This window comes from Scyliorhinus torazame, chromosome 15, assembly GCF_047496885.1.
Source record: "Scyliorhinus torazame isolate Kashiwa2021f chromosome 15, sScyTor2.1, whole genome shotgun sequence".
Taxonomy (NCBI): Eukaryota; Metazoa; Chordata; class Chondrichthyes; order Carcharhiniformes; family Scyliorhinidae; genus Scyliorhinus; species Scyliorhinus torazame.
Genome location: NC_092721.1, coordinates 71950311 through 71976220, shown reverse-complemented (window position 1 = coordinate 71976220; position 25910 = coordinate 71950311). Strand labels below are relative to the sequence as shown.

Here is a 25910-nt window from a genome sequence, read left to right as displayed (position 1 = left end):
GGTGAGCTTGGCTTTCACCTCCAGCCACTCTGTCTGGTGTGCTGCCTTCCACTCAAAGGCAGTTGACTGTTTCACCAGGTTGCGTAGGGCCATGGTGTGTGTGGCCATGTTTGGAATGAACCTGCCCAGAAAATTGACCATACCCAAGAAGCGCAGCACTGACTTTTTGTCCTCAGGGACCTTCATCGCCTCGATGGCCTTGCTTTTGTCTGTGTCTGGGCGCACACCATGCTGTGAGATCTGGTCGCCTAGAAACTTGAGCGTCGATGTGCCAAAACAACATTTGGACCGGTTTAACTTTAGGCTGTTGGCATGTACACAGCGGAATACCTTCTGGAGACGGGACACATGTTCTTCAGGGGTTGTAGACCATATGATGATGTCGTCCAAGTACACACAAACCCCTTCAATGCCTTCCATCATCTGCTCTATGATGCGATGGAATATCTCCGACGCCGAGATGATGCCAAATAGCATGCGATTGTAGCAGTATCTGCCAAAAGGCGTGTTGAAGGTGCAGAGCCTTCTGCTGGACTTTTCCAGCTGAATTTGCCAAAATCCCTGTGATGCATCCAATTTGGTTAAGAAGCACGCGTGTGCCATCTCACTCGTGGGTTCTTCCCGCTTCGGGATGGGGTAGTGTTCCCGCTTGATATTCTTATTGAGATCCTTGGGATCAATGCAGATGCACAGGTCCCCCAAATGCTTCTTAACTCACACCATCGAGCTGACCCAGTCAGTCGGTTCGGTGACCGCGGATATGATGCCTTTTTGTTGACGATCCTTGAGCTGTGCCTTCAGGCGCTCCCTCAGTGGAGCAGCGACACATTGTGGTGCGTGGACCACTGGCTTGGCATCAGGTCGTAGCAGAATCTTGTATCGATACAGCAGCGTGCCCATCCCGCTGAACACATCTGGATACTGGGCGAGGATGTCGTCAATGCCGGCCTGAAGATCCACATGGGAGGATGTCGTGGTGTAAGCCCTTTGAATGAGGTTCAGCTGCTTGCAGGCGTGCGCACCTAGTAGGGATGCCCTGTCCGGCTTAACAATTTCAAAGCGTAACCGTGCCTGTGTGTGTCGATTGGCAGATGGCAGGATCCCAGTGCCGTGATGACATTCCCATTGTAATCCAGGAGCTTGCAGGCAGCTGGAAGGACTGTGGGGGGCTTTTTAATGCGTCTGAAGTCTGCCTGTGGGAGGAGGTTGGCAGAGGCACCGGGGCCCAGCTTGAACTGGATGGGGCAGTGGTTGACCTTCATCACTGTTCGCCATTCGTCCTCGGAATCCACAACAGGGATGGATTGGACTTGCGATGTGTCTGGTGTGGCATATTCACACGTTGCAATAATGCGCACACAGTAGGCGTTGTCCAGGCATTCATCGTTTGGATCCGTTGCACTGCCGGGATCAGAATCCTGTAGGCGTTGTTGCACACTCCGGATGCGCCGTCGTCGGAATTGGGAGCGCTGGCTCCTGACTGGTGGTGCAGATCTGCACAGGGCTGCATAGTGGCCTGGCTTCTCGCAGTTTAAACAGCGTCTGCCTCTTGCAGGGCAGTGTTTCTTTAAATGGGCGGTGCCACAGTTCGAACACGTCATGACGTCGGCGTTCTGACGCTCCGTGCATCGTTGCACATGCGCAGTGCGGTTCTCAGACGTCTGCACCTGCACAGTGCGGGTTTCGGCCGCTTCGTTATCCCGTTCGCATCGCGCATGAGTCAGGCCCCAGGATGAGCGCGCAAAATGGCCACTTTCGTCAATGTTGAGGCGCTGCATCCGGGAGATGGCCTGCACACTCTCCGCCTTGTGGGAGGCTAGTCAATCATTTTTTGCCGTTTTGTACTGGAAATAGCGATTTTTAGCGTGCTCATGCACTGTGCATTTTTCAGTCGCGACTGGCAGGGTCATATGCTTGATCTTCAGTACCTGCTCTCTCAGAGGATCAGAGTGAACTCCAAAAACGATTTGGTCTCTGATCATGGAGTCAGTTATATCACCGAAGTTGCAGGATTGAGGTGAAGGAATCGTCTTTACCTTGCAATCGCTGCTTGAATATGTAGCGCTTGAAGATTTTGTTGGTGTCCACCTCACAGTGGCTGTCAAACATGTCCAGGATGGTCTGAAACTTTGTCTTGTCCTGGTCTTCGGCGAAGTGAAAGGAGTTGAATATTTCCAAGGTGTGATCACCCGCTGTGGTGAGAAGAGCTATCTTCCGTGCATCAGACACACCATTGATGTCTGATGCTTCGACGTAAAGCTGAAATTTCTGCTTGAATGTCCGCCAGTTGGCACTGAGATTGCCGGAGGTCCTGAGCTGGTGAGGAACCTGAATCTTTTCCATTGTGCTGGTATACATTCGCTGGTCGTCACAGATCTTGCTGAGTTGAACTAACTAGATTGAACAGACTCCTGGTATCATGTTGTGTTATGTAATTTGGAATAACATAAGCTGCCACTTGATGCAGTTTTGAGTAAAAGATCCTCCAGACTTTGAAGTGAGTTCAATGTGGTTTATTGAACTATTAGCACAGTTCTCAATGAATTCGACTCTCTGCTAATCTAAATGTAGTAACTCAGTCTAACTGAACCAGCCTTGCTCTAAGCCATGTGCTGGGGTGTGATGCTGAGGATACACCCTGTCTCACTCTGTAGATGTTGGTCTGTGGAAAGAGGTGGGGTGTGAGTGCCTCATCCGTTTTATAGTGAGATACCACCCCTGAGTGTCCTGACTCCTCATTCCGACGTGTCCTATTCTATGTATTCATTAGCTGCATGTTTGCATATCATGACACAAATTACATCTTTCGGGACTAGTGGGAGAAAACCAGAGCAACCGGAGGAAACCCACGCAGACATGGGGAGAATATGCAGACTCCACACAGACAGTGACCCAACCTGGGACCCTGGCGCTTCCAAATACCAGAGACATTTTTCCTGCTTTTCTTTGAATAGTGCCACGAGGACCTTTTCATTACAATCCAACTAGACGGTGTACTTGGTCACCGCTTTCGTGCCCTCAGAGACCGGGAGGGATTCACCGACCAACCCGCTGCTTGTTTATTTAGCGGTGGAGGTTGCCCGTCAGAAGGATTTCCTCGTCCCGCCATTGTTAACGGGATTTCCCATTCACAACTCCCCTCGTCGCCGGGAAACCCGTGCAGTCGGTGGGACCAGAATATCCCGCCTGCATGAACAGCCAGTTCCGCCCGGAGCGTTTTTGCCAGTTTCCTCGGCAGCATGAGGCGGAGAAGGTGTGCCGCTTGTTGAAGTGAATGATGTGCGTGGCCTGGGAGGCGATGCGCTCAAAAATGGCGATCACGAGGGAGTTTATGACGCTCATGGCCTTGGATGAGATCCAGCTGAGGGGTTAGTTTAAGGTCTCATCCAAAAGATTGCACCATTCAAAACTCAAGCACTCCTTCGGTGGGGTTGCGTGTCAAGTCCCAAGGAAGCTCGACATTATTGGATGAGTAGGGCGCGACCTAATGAAAGGTTTCTAAGTGAATTGCTGGGTGCTTCCTGACAGCCAAGCCGGTGAGACCGCGACCAGTATCTAATGCCAATTACGACCAGAAATGATGCCCCGTGGACTTCACGTCGGAAATTACTATCCACCAGCTGATTCACCTGGGCCGAGTGCGGCAGCTCTGCGCTCCCGCAGAGCAAACCCCAGACAACATGCAGCCATGCCCCAAGCAGACCCGCTCCACGATTGGGAGATGCCAAACTGGCGAGACTGTTGGACGCGGTTGAGTCTGGTTGGGATACTTTGTTCCATCGAGGGGGTCGGAGAGTCAACCACTGGATAACCAGTGCTGCATGGGAGACAGTGGTCGTCAGCGTGGGGAGTGTCACTAGGAAGACCCCCACCCAGTGACGAAAGAAGCTAAATAACTTTTACTGGGCTGTGGGTGAGTTGGCATCGGCCCCATTTTTATCATAGAATTTACAGGGCAGAAGGAGGCTATTCGGCCCATCGAGTCGCACCGGTCCTTGGAAAGAGCACCCCACTTAAGCCCATGCCTCTATCCTATTCCCGTAACCCCACCTAACCTTTTGGGCACTAAGGGGCAATTTAGCAGGCCAATCCACCTAACCTGCACATCTTTGGAATGTGGGTGGAAACTGGAGCACCCGGAGGAAACCCACACAGACACAGGGAGAATATGCAGACTCCGCACAGATAGTGACCCAAGCAGGAAATCGAGCCCGGGTCCCTGGCGCTGTGAAACAACGAAGATAACCACTGTGCTACCGTGCCGCCCTAGGGCGGGAGAGGACCCAGATAGACAGTGGGTTGCCGGACATCAGAGTCCTCAGCTCCCCAATGAAGAACTGGCCCTGGAGGTCGCTGGGGCAGCCAAGGACAGGTTGATCACTGACATGAAGATTTGCATTCGCCGCAGAAACCCACCCTGATGACCTGTCACATGTATGTTCTTCATGCCAGACAATGATCCTTCCCTCTCACTGATCATATGTCCATTCTTCTGTGGATCTGATTTATCCAGCCCATCCCGCTCTCCCGGGCTGCCTCCCAAGAGAACACCCAGGAGGAGAGCTCAGAGGATGTCACTATCGAGGCCTCATAGCTATCATCCCTACCCTTCACCAGCGCAGACACACACCTTGGTGGGTGAAAGTAGTGGACAGACTAATCTGGGGCACAATCTGATGAGCACCACACAGTTGCTAATGCACTTCAGGCGGAGGTAGGAATCCAGGAGCGATAGCAGTCAGAGGTCTGCTGGATCCCAGCCAGATGTCGAGCCTCTGGACCAGGTTATCCCAGAGCTGATGCAGACGCTAATGGGCCGTGAGATTCAGAGGGGGATGTCAGAAACACTCCAGCGGGTCCATACCGATTGAGGGTGTCCCAAAGGGGCAGGAGATGGCACAGGCAATGCGTGGTACAGAAGCCAACACTGCTTGGGTGGTGACCGCAGTGGAGGGCCTGGAGCACGACGTCAGCAGCATGAGTGGCGGTATCCAAAGTGTTGCTCGGTCAGTGACGGTCATGGCTGAGGGCCTCGACTACATGTCCTGGTCACTGGTAGACATGTCCTTGACCCAGGCGAACCTTGCCAAGGCACTGCAGAGCATGTCCCAGTGTCACATGGGCATTGCCAAGGCACTGCGGAGCATGTACCAGTCACTGGGGGACGTGCCCCAGACTCATGTAGACCTTGCCGTGGCATTACGGAGCATGTCCCAGTGTCACATGGGCATTGCCAAGACGCAATGCTGTATGTCCCAGTCACTGGGGAATATGCCCCAGACTCAGTGGACCTTGCTTAGGCACGGTGGAGCATGTCCCAGTCGCTGAGGACTGTGTCGCTGATGCAGGGGGACAATGGCGAGACACTGCAGAGCGTGGCCCAGTCACAGAGGGGCATCGCTGAGGGCAACGACACTACGGCGCTGACAATGGGGAGCCGCCAGATCTGGCCGAGCCAGATGACCCACGGGGCTTTAGAGCTCACTCCACTCCGTTCCAAAGTGTCTCCCAGGGCTCTTCGGGCATCGACCGGGAGGAGGAACCAACCTGGAGTCTCCCCACAGGGAGAGGATGGCGGTCACCAAGTCTCCCGAGTCCCCCCTTCCTGACAACGACACGTCTCAGGGTCAGCGGGCAACACAGGGTGGCACCGCAAGGCACGTGCATCTGGCAAGTCGGCCGGGGCCCTCCGGCCCTCTGGAGGATGCCCGCCAGGGGCATGATAGGCCACCGGGCATGGTAAGCAGTAGGCAATAGGCAACCCCACCCCCAAGGCATATCACGCGCAGGTGGTGGGTGTGGGTGCGCTGTCAACAGACAGGAGTCAGACTATGGCATAGATTTGAGGAGCAGCAGAGCTCAGCTCGTTATCACCCCTCTGCTGCCTTGTATATTGACCCACTGACAGTGCTGACACAGGTCCTTCACCCTGGAGTGATGTAGCACATACCCTGGGAGGGTGGAACAGAACGATTGTGATGGGGGGGGGGGGGGGGGGGGTGAAGGAGAGGTGGATCAAGTGGAGGGAGAGAGGGCGAAATGACGGACGAAGCCATGTCCTAGGAAAAGTAGGCAAAGAGGTGGGCCTCCCTGGCATGCCGGACCCTCACTGCCGGCAGTCCTCCATCTTCTGGCTGCTCCCGTGGGTCCTCCTCGGGCTCATCCTCTAGCCCCTCCTGGTCCAGCTTCTCCTCCTCGGACGAGGCCGCATGCTCCTACTCCTCCACCTCCAGCCTGTTGCCCCGCTGCTGTGCCAGGTTGTGGAGAGCACAGTAGACCACCACAAAGCAGGTGACACTTCTGCAGTACACCACCAGAGCGGTTGAGGCATTGGAACCACATTGGACAGCCCAGAAGACCATACGGACTCCGCATCAGTCCCTGGCCTCCGGACTTGGGTCAATCAGACAGAATCTAAGCGGGTACCCCTAATTCCCCAAGAGCCAACCAGTCATCCTGGGGTGTCCCTTAAAGATGCCGGGGATCTCCGACTGCCCCAGGATGTAGCCATCGTGCACACTCCCTGGGAAGTGTGCACACACATGCATGATCTTGAGATATTGTTCCGGGAATGGAATCCCTTCCTGTTAATGAAGGGCGCTCCTGGACCGCCTAGTGCATGCAAGCCGACAAGCGTGACATCTATTACCCCTGGGCATCCTGACAATGGCAAAGAATCCTGCTGCCGAGCATTTTGATGGGTCTAGTTCAGGTCAATGTTTATATACTCAGCTGCCCAGGCAAACAGGGCATCCATGACTTTACGGATGCAAAGCTATTGGTTGCGATATGCCACACATGTCCCTGCCTGAGCCCTGGAATGAAACTGAGGCGTAAAAGTTCAGATGGCCACTGGGAGCAGCTATCCTCCTCCTCCACGTGGTGCCGGGTCCCAAGGCTGTGGGGCGGGCCCCTGCACAAAGGATGCCGCCTGCAGCCTCTGTCAACATTGCTGCTGCCGCCTGCTCTGGCGTCTGGCCACCTGGACTGCCACTGCCACCAAGAGGGCAGCTGCTGTTGGGTCTACAATATCATTCATCATAGGATATCTGTAAGGAATTGGAGAGGGTGAGAGACCGACAATCAGTTAGGGCTTCACCCCAGGACCCTGGGATCCCCCAAACCTCCCCCACCCTTACATTCCCTGTCATCTCTCAGGGTGCCATCCAAAGAGCCGGTTGTGCAGGGGATCCCGCCCTATACGTTATCCCCTGCCACAGTAGGGGCCCCTGGGCACCGGACCCCAGATGCCCGCTGGGAACAGCATAGACACAGCGCAGGCTCCCTCCCCGATCCACTCACCCACCCACCCTCTGGCCGTGAGATGTCTCCAGTGTTGAGGCCCGGTTCTTGGACGTTTGATTGCTGGCTGCTGCCTCGGTAGTGTTGATGCCTCCAGTGTTCAGGTGGAGTGTCCAGGCCTCACGGTCTGATTGGGGTGCCAGGCAGTAACACTGGCCTGTGATATGGTGCGTCTACCCTCGGGGAATCGACTTGGGAGCTGTGAAGTGCTCACATTACTAACATTGCAAATTCCCTATTAGTGATTAGTGCTGGTCAGTGGGAGTTAAAATGACTTTCACCATATTACCACGGATGGTGCTCTGTCCTGGAGGTGTTATGTGGGTTGGGGAGGCAGCGGCTGGAGTTGTGGCCTGTGATGGATATACGATCCGGGTGTGACATGCCAGACCCGCTGACACTGAGCACCTCGCAGTTCCCCAGCTAAAGGGCACCCACGTGACCACTTGCTGGAGAGCCGGTTAGATCACGGGAGGCAGATAGATAGGGGGTTCCTCCCCTAATGGAATAGAGCTTGGTCTGAATTGGTGATTATTGGTTTCTCGCCTCGTTGCGGCAGGATTCGCATCTCGCTAACGGGAGTGGGCCGGATAGATCGGAAACCGATTGGCGCTCGACACAATTCCCGATTACGGACTCTCGCATGATCTAACCAGCTCGCACTGATTCGCTCCCGGCCATTAGATCACCTCCCTAGTCTTTTGGCTCAGATGCTAAACTGAAGCGCTATCTATCCCCGAAGGCTGCAAGATATTCTCTAGCCAGATTCAAAGAAGAAAAGCAGACGAGTTCACTTTGATGTCCTGGGAAACATTTATTCCTCAACTAACATCATTAAAACTGATTATCTGGCAGTTATTCCACTGTTGTTTGTGGGACCTTGCTGTGTGCAATTTGGCCACGGTTATCCCTGCAGCGCAACAGTGACTTCATGTTATAACCTGCCTGCTTACCAGTGGCTGGGGACTAATGGCAATCCCACAATCCTTTGGGAGTATGAGCTTCCCCAATGAGGGGGGTGGTGAAACCATTAGCAGATTCCCTGCATAAATAAAGCTGGCCAGTTTGGAACCGGCGAGAGGAGAGTGAGCAGCAAGGGGTTGCTGCTGATGTTGTATATATATATATGTTATTGTAAATAAATGTTATTTCTTTCTATGGAAAGCTGGAACCAGTACGCACAACGAATGCGTTACTATTTCCGGGCAAACAACATCACCGAAAACGAGCGTCAGGTGGTCATATTGCTCACTGCCTGCGGCCCGCATACGTTTGAGGTGATTAGGACCCTTACGTACCTAGCTGCGCCAGACACAAAAACGTTTGATGAACATGTGAACTTAGTGGGGCAACATTTTAACCCAACTCCGTCCACGATAGTCTAGCGTTACCGGTTTAATACTGCTGAGAGGACCCCAGGAGAATCCCTTGCCGATTTTCTGTCCAGGCTACGCAGGATTGTGGAGTACTGTGACTATGGTGAGACCTTGTCAGAAATGTTATGCGACCGTTTGGTTTGCGGTATTAACAATGCGGCCACCCAGAGAAAGTTGTTAGCCGAACCAACAATGACATTTCATAAGGCCATTCAAATAGTATTGTCCCGAGAGAGCGCAGAATAGGGAGTGCAGGAGCTACAGGGAATGGAGGTGCATGCCTTGGGGCGCAACCCCTTCTGTCCAAAAGCGTCCCCCCGCACCCCTACGGTACCTTGGGCGAGGCGACGTCCGGATCGATGCCAGTGGCCGTCGGACATTCCTCCCCGATGGGAGCTTTCTCCAGAATGAATAGATGAGAAGCCATGTCCATGTCAGACTTGTGGGTGCCGACCCTGTCGCGGACACCGGTCCTGGGGGCACCAGAGGCACCGTCGTTCCGACAGAAACTGGGGCCAGCCCGGGGGCCATACCTTCCATTTGAATGAATCTGCGGCAACTACTCTTGAGGACGTGGAGACGGAGGACGACTGCCTGCAGCTGCATTATGTGGCAGCTTCCCGTGTGGCCCCCATTAAGGTGACAGTACGGGTCAATGGTCACCCGCTTGAGATGGAGTTGGACACTGGGGCAGCGGTCTCCGTGATCGCCCAGAGGGCATTCGACCGCATCATGCAGGGTATACAGACCCTTACAATAACTGACACACAGGCCAGGTTGCCCACCTATACGGGGGAACCATTGGACATTGCAGGAACTACAATGACCCCTGTTGTTTATGGACGCCTGGAGGGGCGTTTCTCCACTTATCGTGGTGCGCGGCCATGGGCCCAGCCTGTTGGGTTGGGACTGGTTGCGCCATTTGCAGCTGCAGTGGCAGCACATCCTCCAAACAGTTTCTGGACCGAGGTGCTAGGACGGTACCCAGATGTATTCCAGCCCGGTTTGGGGAAAATAAAAGGGGCCTTAACCCGTATCCAAATCGAACCAGGAGCCACGCCGCACTATTTCCGGGCGCGCCCGTTGCCTTACGCCTTGCTCGAGAAGGTAGAAGGGGAGCTCACTCGTTTGGAGACTTTGGGTATTATCAGGCCCATCCGTTTCGCTGACTGGGCAGCACCAATTGTACCTGTAATGAAGCCAGATGCCACAGTTCGCTTGCGCGGTGACTATAAACTTACAGTGAATACGGCTTCCCGGCTCGACCGATATCCAATGCCTCACATAGAGGATCTCTACGCAAAGCTTGCAGGCGGACTCTCGTTCATGAAATTAGATACGAGTCACGCCTACCTATAGCTGGAGCTGGACCCTGCCTCCTGGCCATATGTAACGATTAATACACACCGGGGCCTGTATGAATATACACGGTTGCCCTTTGGGGTATCATCTGCCTGCGCTATTTTTCAACGCGTCATGGAGGGCATTTTGTGAGGTTTACCACATGTCGCTGTCTACTTAGACGACGTTTTGATTACAGGGACGTCGGAGCAGGAACATTTGGAAAATTTGGAGGCTGTCCTTAGACGCTTTTCAGAGGCTGGGGTCCATTTACGTCGCACAAAGTGCGTCTTTCAGGCAAAGGAAGTAGTCTATCTGGGTTATTGGGTGGACCGCAAAGGTTTGCACCCCGTCGCAGAGAAGGTGCGTGCAATTCAACAGCCGCCCTGCCCCGACTGACTCTTCACATCTTCGTTCTTTTCTCGGCCTCGTAAACTATTACGGGAAGTTCCTCCCCAATCTGGCAACTACACTGGCCCCCTTACACGTGCTGCTAAAGAAAAATCACACCTGGGTTTGGGGTCAGCCGCAAGAAACCGCTTTCCGGCGGGTAAAACAACAATTGTCGTTGTCTGGCTTACTAATCCACTATGATCCTGGAAAGCCTTTGCTCATCACGTGACGCATCCCCGTATGGTATTGGGGCCGTCCTGTCCCACAAGATGGAGAACGGGGCCGAGCGGCCGATAGCTTTCGCCTCCCACACATTGACTGCAGAGGAAAATAAATAAGCGGAGATCGAGAAGGAGGGCCTGGCGGTGGTCTTTGCGGTAAAACGCTTCCACCAGTATGTGTATGGCTGCCACTTCACTATTGTGACTGATCATAAGCCTCTGCTGGGACTTTTCCGAGAGGATAAGCCAATACAGCCCATTGCTTCCGCACGGATCCAGCGCTGGGCTTTGTTGCTCGCTGCCTACGAGTATTCTCTGGAACACAAACCAGGAAGCCAGATAGCAAATGCTGACGCACTGAGCCGATTGCCTTTATCGACCGGCCCATGTCGACCCCCACGACCGGTGAGTTGGTTTCAACCCTAGATTTTATGGATACCTTGCCGGTCACGGCATCACAGATCCGTGAGTGGACCCAGACGGAGCCAGTCCTGTCAAAGGTTCAGCACATAGTCCTGTATGGTGCTGTTTAGCAGAGGGCTAAATGGCTGGCTTTGAATGCAGACCAAGTCAGGCCAGCAGTACGGTTCAATTCCCGTATCAGCCTCCCCGAACAGGCGCCGGAATGTGGCGACTAGGGGCTTTTCACTAACTTCATTTGAAGCCTACTTGTGACAATAAGCGATTTTCATTTCATTCATTTGATTTCATTTCATGGTGGGCAGCATAGACAGCTCCCAGGCGAGTTGTGGACATTTTCCTCCAAACTGTCAGAATTTAGCGTGGAAGACGGTATCCTCTTGTGGGGGGACGCGTGTGATTGTCCCGGAAAAAATACAGGAGCTGATACTAAGAGACTTGCACAATGGGCATCCAGGTGTGACCAAAATGAAAATGTTGGCCCGGAGTTATGCCTGGTGGCCAGGCCTCGACACCGACATTGAGAAGGTGGCCCAAAACTTCTCCATTTGCCAGGAGCATCAGAAAGCTTCCGCCGGCAGCGCCCCTACATCACTGGGAATGGCCAGTGTGGCCTTGTGCGCGCTTGCATGCGGATTTCACCGGCCCTTTTCAAGGATCCATGTTCCTTCTATTAATCGATGCCCAGTCTAAATGGTTAGAGGTGCATAAGATGGTAGGCACAACGTCCTGCGCAACAATCGAGAAGATGCGTTTGTCTTTTAGTACGCATGGCCTCCCCAAGGTGCTGGTCACGGACAACGGCATTCTGTTCACAAGTGAGGAGTTTGCGAGGTTCATGAAGATGAACGGCATACGCCATATCCGCACCGCCCCATACCACCCGGCTTCAAATGGGTTGGCAGAGCGCACAGTGCAGACATTCAAACGAGGCCTAAAGAAGCAGTCTTCCGGGTCGATGGACACGAGACTGGCTCGTTTTCTGTTTGCATATCGGACCACCCCACATGCGGTGACTGGGGTAGCTCCCGCGGAACGCCTAATGGGCCGGAGACTTCGCACGTGCCTTAGCATGGATTTCCCAGACATTGGCGCAAAAGTACGCCGCACATAAGAATGGCAGGCACATGGTTTTTCTCGGCACCGGCCGATTCGACAGTTTGCGCCCGGTGACCCAGTGTTGGTTGGGAATTTTGCTGGTGGTGCCCAGTGGGTCCCTGGCGTAATCTTTCGCAAAACAGGCCCTACCTCTTACCAGGTGTAAGTCCAGGGTCGTCTCCAGTGCAAGCATGTAGACCACGTTCAGTCCAGAAGACCATCCCTTCCAAAGATTCCCCACCCCCGGAGCTCATTTCTACAGCCACAGAGACCAGACACAGTGGAAAGTATTCCTCACAATCTTCCTCTGGTGCTGCACTCCAAGCCTGCGCAGGTCGTTGCAGAACCGCATGGAGATAGAGACGCCGAGATGACGGAGGCAGCGGACACCAACTCCGAGATGGAGACACAGGATGCATCAGAGGGGGAATCTTCGGGTCCACGGGCCGTAGATGTACAACCGTTCCGCCGTTCATGACGGAAGCGCCGGTCTCCGTCTCATTACATGCCGCCCGATCCAGCGCCTCGTGCAAATGGTGTCCGGCCTGCGGCAAAACGAGTCCGACGCCCTCCTTCGCCAGGGTCTTCGGTGGATTCCTTGGACTTTGGGGATGTTATAACCTTCCTGCTTACCACTGGCTGGGGACTAATAGCAATCCCACAATCCTTTGGGAGTATGAGCTTCCCCAATGAGGGGGGCGGAGAAATCATTAGCAGATTCCCTGCATAAATAAAGCTGGCCAGTTTGGAACCGGCGAGAGGAGAGTGAGCAGCAAGGGAATTGCTGCTGCTGTTGTATATATAGGTTATTGTAAATAAATGTTATTTCTTTCTATCCTTCAACTCGTGCTGGATTCTTCGTGGCCCTCACAAAACTTCACTTAAACAAAGTATGTCTTTGGTTGGAAAGGGTTTTGAATATCCTGAGGTCATGAAAGGCACAATATAAAAAGGTCCTCCAAAGAAAAAGAAACAGGGGGAGCTGTCCTCCCAAACCTACAATACTACCGCTGGGCAGCTACTGCAGAAAGAGAAGTGGGGGGGATGGGTGAAAGAACCGGAAATGGAATGGGTGAGGAGGAAAGGGAGCTCCTGTACAGGGACGACCCTCCGTGCCTTCGCCACAGCAGCACTGCCATCCCCATCAGCCAAACACACAACAAGCCCAGTGGCGGTAACCACACTCTGAACCTGGAACGAGACAGCACTTTGGCCTAACCAAAATGTCCATCTGCGGCAACCACAGGTTCTTGCCAGCCATGCTAATTGCCATCTTTGAGAGGTGGAGACAGGATAGGACGGGGGTGGGGGGTGGGGGGAGGGGGGAGTGCTGACTGTTAGGAACTTTTATACAGAGGACAGGCCAGCGACCTTAGAGGAACAGACAGAAAAACTACAACTATCCAGTAGGAATGAACAGCGACACCTACAGGGAAGGAACTTCCTCCGCAAGGAGATGACAACATACCCACAGACCCCGAGACACACACCCACAGGCATCGACACACACAATGTTAGGGAGGAACACCTGGACACGGGCCATGTAGGAGGGGGAACTGCGGGGACCTGTATGGATGACTATTAGAAAGGGCACGCTCCCCACTGTACGAAACATGGGAAAAGTGGGAGGAAAAACTAGGGATAGAAATATGGTGAGGATTCGGGAGCAATGCACTAAACAGAGCCAACTCCACCTCCACTTGTGCAAGGCTAAACCTCATGCAATTGAAAGTGGTGCACAGAGTTTACCTAACAAGAATCAGAATGAACAGGTTCTTCCCGGAGGTGGAGGGCAAATCTGAATGCTACCAGGGAGGTGTGGCCAACTACACACACATGTTCTGGATATCACCAGATTGGTCGGGTTCTGGACAGCCTTCTTTGAAGCAATGTCTAAGGTTGTGGGACTGAGGGTGGAGCCAAGCCCGAAAGTGGCGGTCTTCGGGGTATCAGACAAGCCAGAACACAGAACTATTTATAGGGAAGGGGGCTGACGCCCTTGCCTTTGCTTCACTAAGCGCCTGCTGAAGAATCCTGATTGGCTGGCAATCAGCAGCACCACCCAAAGCTGCAGACTGGCTGGCAGAATTGTCGAAGTTCTCCATCTGGAGAAAATCAAATTCACCGTCCGAAGGTCAGAGGATGGCTTCCAGAAGGCATGGAGGCCATTCACCAACTTGTTCCAGGGCCAGGAAGAGAGGAGGGGACGGGGTGAACAGCCGGAATAGTCAACAGAGGGGCCAGGAACAAGGTCACAAATACAGGTCCCTCTGGCAAGGATGAAGGGCCCCTGGACAAAATGGAGGCCGGCCAAGGCCGGAGCGCTAGGTAAAGGGAGGGGCACCAACCCACCCCCCGGGCAGACAGGTCCATACCAACCAGCAGACCAACAGAACCGGCTACGGGGCCCGGAGCCCGACCAGGCTGGGTACAAGCAAATAAAACAAAATAGAACAAGATCCCAAAGGAACATCTAACAAGGAGGGGTGGGGAGGAGGGTGGGGGGAGGGGGCAAAAGAACTATACATAAGTAAATACACGACAATCACCTTTTGTAAACTACGTATTCCAATAAAAATATTTCAAAATAACGAAAAAGGAAAGATGGGCTGGGGCGGGGCTTGGAGTTTTGAGATTACTTCCAATGTTGAGCTTTTGTAAATTGTTTCTGGTCTGTACAGATTTGTTTATTTTGTATTGTGTAAAATGAAAAATGTTTAAAAAAAAAAAGAAAGGCCCAATATACTTGCAAAGTATTCCTTTCTTATTTTCCATTATTCTTTTACATTTCACAAGGTCTCTTTCCCCCCCCCCCCCCCCCCCATTTTAGTGTTAAATGATTTCATACCCACACCATTAAATGTAAAAGAATTTCAAAAAAGGTAAAGGGCGCGGTTCTCCGGCCGCGTTGCGCTCGAGCGAGAGCACAACACGGTCGGTGAATCTCGGGAGAGCCCTCTCGCGGATCTCCCAGCAGCCTCGTCGGCCTCGGAACACAACCCAAAAGGGGCGGGACCAAATGGCGCTCCCGGAAGTAGGTCTTAAACTGACTCACCCAGGATACATCGGCCTCCCCAGAGAGGCTACAGCCGGGCACCGGTCAGTGCTGGTTCACATGAATGCCACCTGGGGAGTCTCCCGGGTGATCGGGGACCCCTGGGTGGTCAGGGTCGTGCAGGGTGATCCTCTGGCCCTCCCCCCTAGAACGTGGGCACCTTGGCACTGCCCAGCTGGTACCTTGGCAGTACCACCCTGGCACATGAGCATCCTTGCACTGCCACCCAGGCAGTGCTCCAGCCAGCTAGGCAGTGCCATCTGGGCAACCCGCCACAAATGAACTTAGAACTTTTTTGGGAGAATCGCGCCGAAAGTCTAATATTCCTGACTAAGTCTTCTCCGGTCTGACCTCCATACCTCAGAAGGCATTCACATTTACTCTGTTTCAATTTGCACTCTGCTCCAAAGATCGAATTTTCCAACCGATTAAATTAACGCCAACATTAGCCTCATCATCAGACGGAGGTCAGCACTGGTGACTTGCACATAATGTTGTTGTACACTGGGATAAATATAATTTGTTCAATTAGAGGGTTACGAATCTTTGGAATTCTGTATTCCACAAGACCTCCAAATGTGAGGTGCTTGAGAATATTCAAGACTGATGCTATAGATTCCCCACTATAGAAGGGATTTGGGATAGTGCAGGACAATGCAGTTGAGGCAGATGATCAGCTATGGTCTTATTGAATGGTGGACCAGACACAAGGAGTCATACAGCCTAATCACGCTTTTAATTCTCATGTTATTATCTGCTTTCAATTCTTTCCTCAAATGACAACATAGCCAAACACAAACTAACTCAGTCTTGCTGTTTGGCGTGAGTTACAATTGCCTGCCATACTTGTCTGCATTATAACAGTGACTACACTTCAGAAAAATAAACTGGACGTGAAATGCTTGGTAATGATAGGGACCTACTTCAATGCAAGTACCTTTGCGGAACTTTGTTAGGAAGAGCTCTTAGGATTATCACCTTCGTGCATCGTGAAAGGAGAGGATTCAGACCATTAGGCTCAGGAGGAGGATTCTTCACATTCTGAAATCAATATTTTAGGGTCAGGAACGTTCTAAACCAATGAGTAAATTAGGACTCAAGTGTAAGATAACAGAAATGGTGTTCTATAAATAACTGACTTGTGCAAAGATTAAACCTACTTTTCAGCTCTCTAAGTAGCTGAACAAATCATTGCTAAAATACCAATACTAAACTTTTCCTTCAACAGAGTCACGAGGAGGACACCCTCCTTCCCTAATTACAAATTTTAATTACAGAACTCTAAGACTCAGATGTCTTTTGCTGCTGTGATTCACTCACTGAGGTAAAATACATTTTAAAAATTGAACAGGTAAACCCTGATAACGAATGATCAAGTGCAACGTACTATTGGAAAATATGCTACTGCACAGGTACAGCAATTTAGCGTGCAAGTGGGGAGGCAGTGGCGTAGTGGTATTGTCGCTGGAATAGTAGTCCAGAGACCTAGGGTAATGCTCTGGGGACCTGGATCAAATCCCACCAGGGCAGATGATTGGAATTTGAATTCAATAAAAATCTGTAATTGAGTCTAATAATGACCATGAAAGCAGTGTCAATCGTCATAAAACTTGGTTCACCAATGCCCTTTAGGAAGGGAAATCTGTCATCCTTACATGTGGCTCCAGACCCACAGCAATGTGGTTGACTCTTAAATGCACCCAGGAATGGGCAATATGGCCCAACGATGTCCACATCCCACGATCAACGAAAGAAAAAAAGCTCTTACAGCCTGAAAACAAACTGCTCAATACATTGCTTTGAATTAAAGAAAGTGGTAGGGTATTTGAATTCTTCCTCTTGGTCGCTACATGCGAGTATTGGAGAATTGCTGTCAGACTGCACTCATTAAACTGAAGCCCAAGGACAGTTCAGCTAGAAATTACTTATCAGTGGTAGCCGAGATACAACCCAGAAAACAAACCTCTTGTGAATTGCCCATTCAACCTACTGGTACAACTATGGCCCGAGGCAGCAGACTCAAAAATTCCAGTATTGTCAAAACAGATGAGACAAAGCTATCGTAGGAACATGGAATCATACAGTAGGACAACATTCAGTCCTCGCCAGTTCTTGGAGTGATCTATCCAATTAGATTCCAATTATCTGACTCCCCTTTCTTTCCCACAGCCCTGGAATCAGTCATGGCATTGTTTAAAATGTTATTACATTCAAAGGGCAGTTAACTTATGGAAATAAAAATGTTTGCAACCCTGCCGTCTTGTGTGCCTCTCATTTCCATTACCTCACCTTCCATCCTCCATAAATTTGAACTCATTTGCTGCTACCCATATTCAAATTTGCAGTGACCCCGTCCCACTGCCCATCCCTGCTTGCTGATTGATATTGTCCCCTGGTTCATCAATATACTGACTTTAAAATTTCCATCCTTGTGTTCAAATCCATCCATGGCCTTGCCTCTCCTTAACTCTGCTCACATATTTAGTCTTGCAATCTCTCAGAACTTTGTGTTCCTCTAAATTTGGCCTGTTGTGAGTCTCCCACTTTGTTCGATCTACCAGTAATAGCCATGCCTTCAGTCCACTGGGCCCCAAGTACTAAATTCTCTCCCTGAACCTTGTCGTCTCTCAACCTCTTTCTCCTCCTTGAAGGTGCTCATTAAAACCTACCTCTTTGATGAAGCGTCTGAATGACCTGAGTGCTCTGGGCAGCAGCAAGGCTCTATGCATTGCCATTGCCCATGAATATTTCCCCAATCTGATGCTACTGCCCATTTCTTCTACGATCTTCTTAACCTGGCTGCAGCAGAAATGGGCAATGCAACATCTTCCAGGGAGACCAGTGATTGCAGTAGGATTGGAGGGAGAGGACACATTCCCCTTTTTACAGCCTGAGCTGCCTGATTCAGGTACGTCTTTGAATGTGGCATAGTGAATGGGTGCGTGAATGGTTAACTGGGTGATTGAATGGGTAGATGAGTCGGAGGCCAAGGTGTAGTTGAGTTAGTTCAGGGGAGTAGTTGGGTGGGTAGTCGGGGGGTTATGGAGAGTATTTGTAATATAATTTATTCAAAATCAGTCAACGCATTATGGAAACCATGGGCTATCAACATAGAATGGGAAATCTTGGGTGACTGCCTGTGTGGAGTTTGCATATTCGTGTTTGCGTGGGTTTCTTCGGGTGCTCCGGTTTTCTCCCACAATCCAAAGATGTGCAGGTTGCGTTACGGGGTGACGGAGATAAAGCAGGGGAGGGCAGGGGAGTGGGCTTAGGTAGATTGCTCTTTCAGAGGTCAGTGCAGACTCGATGGGCCAAATGGCCTCCTTCTGCGCCATAGGGATTTTGATTAAATGTGTTAGAATCCAAATCTCCCATATTTCAACATCGAAATCAAATGAGCGAGAGAGCTTCAACTGAAAAACTGTTCCTTATTTGCTCACAAATACACATTTGAAAAAGGTATACACGAGCCTTCACTGTGCACCTCAGGTTACCCTGTTCGCCATGATGTTTTACTGTACAGCTTCAGGCTACTAAAAGTTCAACATATAGATCATGTTACCTGCAACAAAAGATCTTGAATCAGTTGAACAGCTGCAATAGCCTGGAGTTGCCTTGATCCACGATGGGAAAATAGCTAACTGATGCAGTCATTTGAGAAGCATTGTAGTGCAGCAGCTATAAATCCAACTGATTACCAAGATGGTTAATTAGTTGAAAATGCTTAAGGACAGAGGAAGCAAAAACGACCTGGACTATTGTATCAGCTAACACTATTCACCTGTCACTGATGCCCCATGGTCGCTCACTGTAGTACCAGCAGCATAACATCATACAAATCCCCAATAAAGTAGAAAAGAAGGAAAGAGCAGTGCTGGACTTTTGGAGGTGACAAGTTTGGAGTGCAGGACGGCTACCTACTCCATGAGACAGACAAGGTAAGTTGCCTCATTAAAAACCCTTGGTAAAGAAGAGGTTAGGAGATTGACCAAGATTTTACAGTCAGCCCCCAATTTCCTGACTCACCACGGAGCAGATGAACTGACTGGAGATATAGGCGTCCAGCCCTATATTTGAGTGGGCAGTGGGAGTGGGAGTGGGCAGCACTCCTGCCAGGTCTACAGGCCTATCCTGCTGATCTTTTATATGATATAGTCAAAGACCACCCTATAGATGGATTCTCACTGCCACACCCCCCACCATCCTCTCTATAGTGATGGCCTGGCTGATATTTCTGTGTTATGAATATTTTTTTTTAAATGGTCAAAATGGGCACAATTTTTTTTAAGGCCCTCTCCCAGTTCCCCAGCTTGCATTGCAGCAGCTGCTAATCTAAAGCTGACATACCTGTAACTGGAGCTGTAACTTGGAGAGCCCGCCCATCCCTCCCCTCTTAATTAGACAGGGATCTTGCTGTACAGAAACGGGCTTTCTCTGGCAGTGATACTGCTCATGCTGCAGTCTGTGGTGGTCCTGCTTATTATTGCTCCTTCATATAAAGAAATAATGTAGCACCATTCTTTCCATTCCTGGGAGCTGACCAGCGAATTATATACTTTTTGAAATGTAGTAATATTGGAAAACAGAGCAACCAATCTTTTCAAAACAATGTTCCATAAACTACAAAGTTACAACTCCTGTATAGCCTTGAAAAAACGGAATCCTCACAACTCCAAAAGGAAAAAAGCTGCTGGACAAAATTTAACATTTAAAACTTTCACTGTAACAAACCAACTAAAATCAACATCATTCAAACACTTATCAATAGATGAAGGATATTTCAAACAAATAAAGTAAATTTTGTTTTAAATAGACAATACAAAATGTGCCTCATGTAGTTACATATGCTTGCAATATATTTTGCAGAAAAGTGGCATCATTTGTAATTAGATAGTGTTTCCAACTCAGTCTTTGTTTCGTAGGATTTCTTGCATTCCATCCAACCATTTTGGCCCTTGAGTGGCATTAATCAGCAATCACATTCCATTCAAAGTCGCCAGGCTACCAGGATGCACATCTAATGAATCCTCTCCCTTTGGGTCCTGACAGTTCTGATGGCACAGAATTACCACAGACTTCCTTCCCTCACTCTTCCATGGCCTTTTGCCTCTGGAAACACTTAATAACAGCAACAGGTACCGTCTAATCCACAATCCCTGATTCTTCCTGTCCTCTCCACCAGCTAACACACAAAAACACAGTCGCTATTGTAGTCTCAGAAACCACTTCAATGTTTGAAGACTGCTAAACAGAAAACTGCTCCATCCAGACAGCCTTCCCTGTCTCCTCTTTGCATGAATTCTCAGTCTTTTGAATGCCCCCCAAAAAACCTATTCCCATTTCAACTAGCTTTCTATTTACCCTTTGCTTCTTAGCATTTCATTGCTATGGCAACCCCAGGTCAGATGAGCATTTATTGGAACCTAGTGATGTCATAATCATGGCCATTTGGCCCATTGAGTCTCCACTGACCCTCTGAGCACCGCACCTAGGTCCACTCCCCTGCCCTACCGCTGTAAACCCCACTTCACCTAAACACTAAAGGGGCAATTTAGCATGGCCTATCCACCTAACCTGCACATCTTTGGGCTGTGGGAGGAAACCGGAACACCTGGAGGAAATCCATGCAGACACGGGGAGAAAGTGCAAACTTCACACAGACAGTCATCCGAGGCCGGAAATGAACCTGGGTCCCTGGTGCAGTGAGGCAGCAGTGCCAACCACTGTGCCACCCAATGAGGAAATAATGAGACGACCAATTTACCCCTTTTTCAATGTGCTCCCCAGCACATTTCGAGTGACATTCCAGGTACGTTATATAATTCCAAGTCAGGATGATGTGTGGCTTTGCATGGAACTTGCAGGTGTTGCCATTCCCATGCATCTGCTGCCTTTCCCCTTCCAGGCGGTAGAGATGGTGGGTTTGGAATGCGCTGTTGAAGGATCCTTGGTGAACTGCTACAGTACATCCTGCTGGTACTGTGCCTTGTTGGTGGAGGGAGTGCTTGTTGAAGGTGATGGATGGTGCACCAACCAAACAGGTTGCTTTGTCCGGAATGGTGTCAAGCTTCTGGAGTGCTGTTGAAGCGGCTCTCATTCAGACTATTCCATCACACTCCTGACTTGTGCCTTGTAGATTGTGGACAGGCTTTGTGGGGTCAGGAGGTGAGTTAGTCACTGCCTCTCGACCTGCTGTTGTAGCCACAATGTGGCTCGTCCAGTTCAGTTTCTGGTCAATGGTAACCCCCAGGATGTTGATAGTGGGGATTCAGCGACATTAATGCCATTGATGGCAGGCCTAAAGAATGGCATCTAGCCATTGACAAGGGCTATTGCTTGGGCTCTGTGACTATGCATACATGAAATAAATGTATAAGCGCTGCGGAATGTCGAGGGGAGTTGTTTAGATTCTCTTTTGTTGGAGATGGTAATTGCCTGGTAAGTGTGTGATGCAATGTTACTTGCCACTTACAATTTTAGTGCTGACATGAAGAAACCGCCCTTGCTCTTCTCAAATTGTGCCATGGGATCTTTTATAATAATAACAGTAATCTTTATTGTCACAAGTAGGCTTACATTAACACTGCAATGAAGTTACTGTAAAAATCCCCTGGTCACCACATTCCGGCACCTGTTCAGGTCCACATGGAGAATTCAGAATGTCCAAATTAACTAACAGCACGTCTTTCGGGACTTGTGGGAGGAAACTGGAGCGCCCGGAGGAAATCCATGCAGACACAGAGAGAATGTGCAGACTCCGCGTAGTCAGTGACCCAAGCTGGGAATCGGACCTGGGACCCTGGTGTAACATCTCATCTGAAAGATTCTCTCAGTAATACACAGACCCATTAGCCATGCTGGTGTTGTCACGCTCTCCATAAAGACCAATAACTTATCAAAATAAATTGAACTTTTTTTTTACAAACACATGGATAAGATGGGTATATAGAGATATGGCACAAGGAAGTGCTGAGGATTTTGGCTAAGGTCGGTATCATGACCGGTACAGGCTTGGAGGGCTGTTCCTGTGCTGTATTGTTCTTTGAGCTAATCAGGGGTCTAGTTTTGATGGAGCACTGTTCTGGAACCTCCTGAGCGCCACTGGATGGCAAACTCTGCTGATTGACCATCCATTCTGCTGGTCCACATCTAATTGGTATGGCAGTGGTGTCTGGAGTGATGTGGCTGGCTGGCTATGTCTGAGCAGTTCAGGAGCTGGTGCTTCAGGGCCTGATAGATGAGACGGGTCATCTCCCCGTCTGGAAAGCAGCCTGGACCTCGGCTGTACCGGCTGCTGCTCACCCAAAGAGCTGGAGATTAGCCTTTGGCAGTTGACGCTTGAGCTGTGTGACCCGAGCCAGCTTCAGGCCCTGTCTGGGAGATCTTCGAGCCTGACCTCTGTGAGCTCCATCACTGCCTCCAATAACCTGATCAAGGAGCAACCACCTGAAGTCAGTCACCTAACAGCCCTCAGACTGGGTGTCAGCTCCATATACACAGTCTTTCATCATCATTCTGTAGTGAGAGAGAATATCCTTACATAATTACATGTATTTAATAACCTTTATATCGTATGGCAGCCAAACGGTGACCTAGCCTCCCAATGTGGCCTCACAGTGCTTTGTTCAGAGTTCCTTGTTCTTTCACATGATGTGGGCATCGCTGGCAAGACCAGCATTTATTCCAAAGAAGAGCCATATTGGACTCAAAATGTTAATTCTGTTTCTCTCTCCACAGTTGCTGCGAGACCTGCTGAATTTGTCCAGCATTTTGTTTCTATTGCAGCATTTGTTGGCATAATTGCCCTCGAGAAGCTGCCCACTTGGCATCTGAGTGTTAGGGTGGATGTCGCACTTACCCCCGTGTCCCACTTGCTTATTTCCCAGTGTAGATGCTGGAAGGATGCTTCCTTTTGCGGAGCAATGTAAAACTAAAGGACACATTTTAAAGATTAGTTTTCCCCTGCAGACAATGGGCAGGACTCCCTATCCATTCAGCCATGATCTTATTGAATGGTGGAGCAGGTTCGATGGGCCAACTGGCTTATGCCTCTCCAATTTCTTATGATCTTATATACCCCGCTTGACTTTGCATTTCACTGATCTCCATGGAACCCATGCTGTTAAATGTGTGACTGGATTTCAATCTAGAAGGTTGATGTTGATTTTAATCCTCGCTGTCTCCAATATTGAAGCTACTTGTTTCCAGGAATAACGTGTGCCAGGGGATTCGGCTCATTGGTGGAACAATCAGAACTGGAGGGCAATCCTCTCACAACTATGTAGGGTTGCCTGACTTGTGAAGCAGTGATTTCTTCCTGCATTACGATGTGGGGTATGCATGCAGGTTTGGCCATGTGTTCCTGCTGTTTGAGTTCAGGCCGGAGCGCAAGAATTGACCAAAGTCCTCAGCTTGTGATGTGGCTGTGAATCTGGAGCCTGGGCAGGTTAAGAGGTGGAGGAGTTGTGGCCTTATCCAGGGTCCAGGGCCTCAGGCTGCCGCTGCTAAATATGTCTGCTGCTAAATGTCTCTGAGTTGCTGTGCAGTAGCAGCAACATCAGAAACTCTCTTGTACAGCTCCCTTACTGTAAAATACATACAGCCTTACAACTCCCTGCACACAGCCTCCTAATCAACAGGTATTTCAGGATCCTTGAAGCTCACGGTTCCTGGAATGTAACGCATGCACCAATATCCTCAAACACCCTGCTGTGTTTATTACTGAGCATTAATTCTTTGGCTGTGAAGGCCTGAGGATGTGAAATGCAATATAGTGTTTGTGTTCCCTGCTGGCTACTTCACATGGAATTTACAGCACAGAAACAGGCCACTTGGCTCACCTCATCTATGTTGGTGTTTAAGTTGCACACAAGCCTTCCCACCCTTCTTGATCATATACTTTCTTCCTCACGTGTTTATCAAGTTCATTTATTGTGTTGAGTCTTGAAACATAGAAACCGGGATTCTATGATCCGGAGGCTCAGTGTCGGCGCCGTCGGAAACGCCATTGTTTCTCGACGGCGTCAACGCGGCCTCAGGATCAGCAATTCTGGCCCCGACAGAGGACCAGCACAGCACTCGAGTGGTTCACTCCACTCAGGCTGCTGACCATGTCATGAACTGGACGCCGCGGGATCCGCACATGCGCAGTGGCTCCCTTCAACGCGCGCATGCGCAGTGGCTCCCTTCAACGCGCAACCCCGATGCTACATGGCGCAGGGCTACAGGGGCCGGCGCGGAAGAAAGGAGGCCCCCAGCCAGAGAGGCCGGCCCGCCGATCGGTGGGCCCCGATCACGGGCCAGACCACATCGGAGGGCCCTCTCGGTGTCGGACCCCCTTCCCTCCCACACATGCCGCCCCTGGACCCTTCCATGCAGAGGTCCCGCCGGCTGAGAGCAGGTATGAACGGCGCCGGCGAGACTCGGGTTTTTTACGACGGCCACTCGGCCCATCCCGGGCCGAGAATCGGCGGGGGTGCCGCGTAGAGTGGCCCCCGACCGGCGCCGCGCCAACCACTCCGCCGCCAATGGCGCCCATTCTCCGCTCTGCGTGCCGGCGTCATGGCACGATTCGTGCCGGTCGCGGGGATTCTCCGGCCCGGCACCGGGCTGAGAGAATCCCGCCTAGAATAGTTACAGCACAGAAAGAGATCATTCAGCACAATTGTTTGAATTCTCCCAAGCCCCCATCAGTTGTGTTGGATGATGGGCATGGTTGGAGAATATGGCGGGAGGGCAAGAAATGGATTTCAAGCCTGTGTGAATTTATAGTGGGATCTTCCGCAGGTGCCCGCCATGGTAGGTCAGAAAACCCGCCAGAGGACGGAGTGAACCTTATTTGCATCCCATTAACGTGATAAAGTTGAAGGCCCGACTCTCGAGGTCAGATTCTCCACGATGCCGGTGGGAAAACACGCCACCACGAACCACGTTCATACAACGTGACGTGCATATGCCGTGACTCACCCGGACAAAGCCTGGGACTCTCTCCTGAGTTTGGGATAGAAGCCACCACAATGGTGGGTCGGGGGAGCATCTGCAAATGGACCTTCCAGATTCAGTGTCCTGGAGGGGGTCCACCTTCCAGCCCTCAGAATGCTCCTGGAGATTCACCCTCGTTCTCGGGAGATCTATCTCCATTTTCAGGTAGTCCACCTTCTTTCTTCCAAGTCTTGCATATGTGTACACCCTGCTCTAGGTTATCAATATAAGTCGAGAAATACAGTGTTCCCGCTATAAACCATCCCCCAGTCAGAGGAAAATAAAGTTTTCTGTAATTCATACTTTTAATAAGCTTGAATTAAATAACCGAACACTTTGCATTATGAAACTCTGGCTACGCTAAAGACTAATGATTCAAAATATCACATGGTTCAAAATAAAATGCTTACCAGCACTAACACTTTTCACATAAAAGCATGGTTTTATTGATGTTTGGAGGCTCAAATGATGAATACATAGAAAAACAATGCAACAGTAGTTTTAGAAATGATATGGCCAACAGAGTTGGCCTGTACCTCAACATTTGCCGCCACATTACTGCAGCTGAAAGGATGACACATTTTAAAACTTTTACTGTAACAAAAGGCCAAAAGTACTTTGACACTATTTTTGTTCGCAACTTATACTTCAAACCACAAAACAGAACATTCCCCTTTTTCTTTTGACACAACCAAAAAAAAAAACACTTCATAGATATACCTT

At 50.5% G+C, this 25910-nt stretch overlaps 1 protein-coding gene across 10 annotated transcripts in view; it reads right to left on the bottom strand.

Annotated features, from left to right (window-relative positions):
* The window catches only part of LOC140391621 (ETS-related transcription factor Elf-1-like), a 247651-nt gene that overhangs the window by 105737 nt on the left and 116004 nt on the right, over positions 1-25910 (bottom strand). The gene's annotated exons all lie outside the window — the stretch shown is intronic.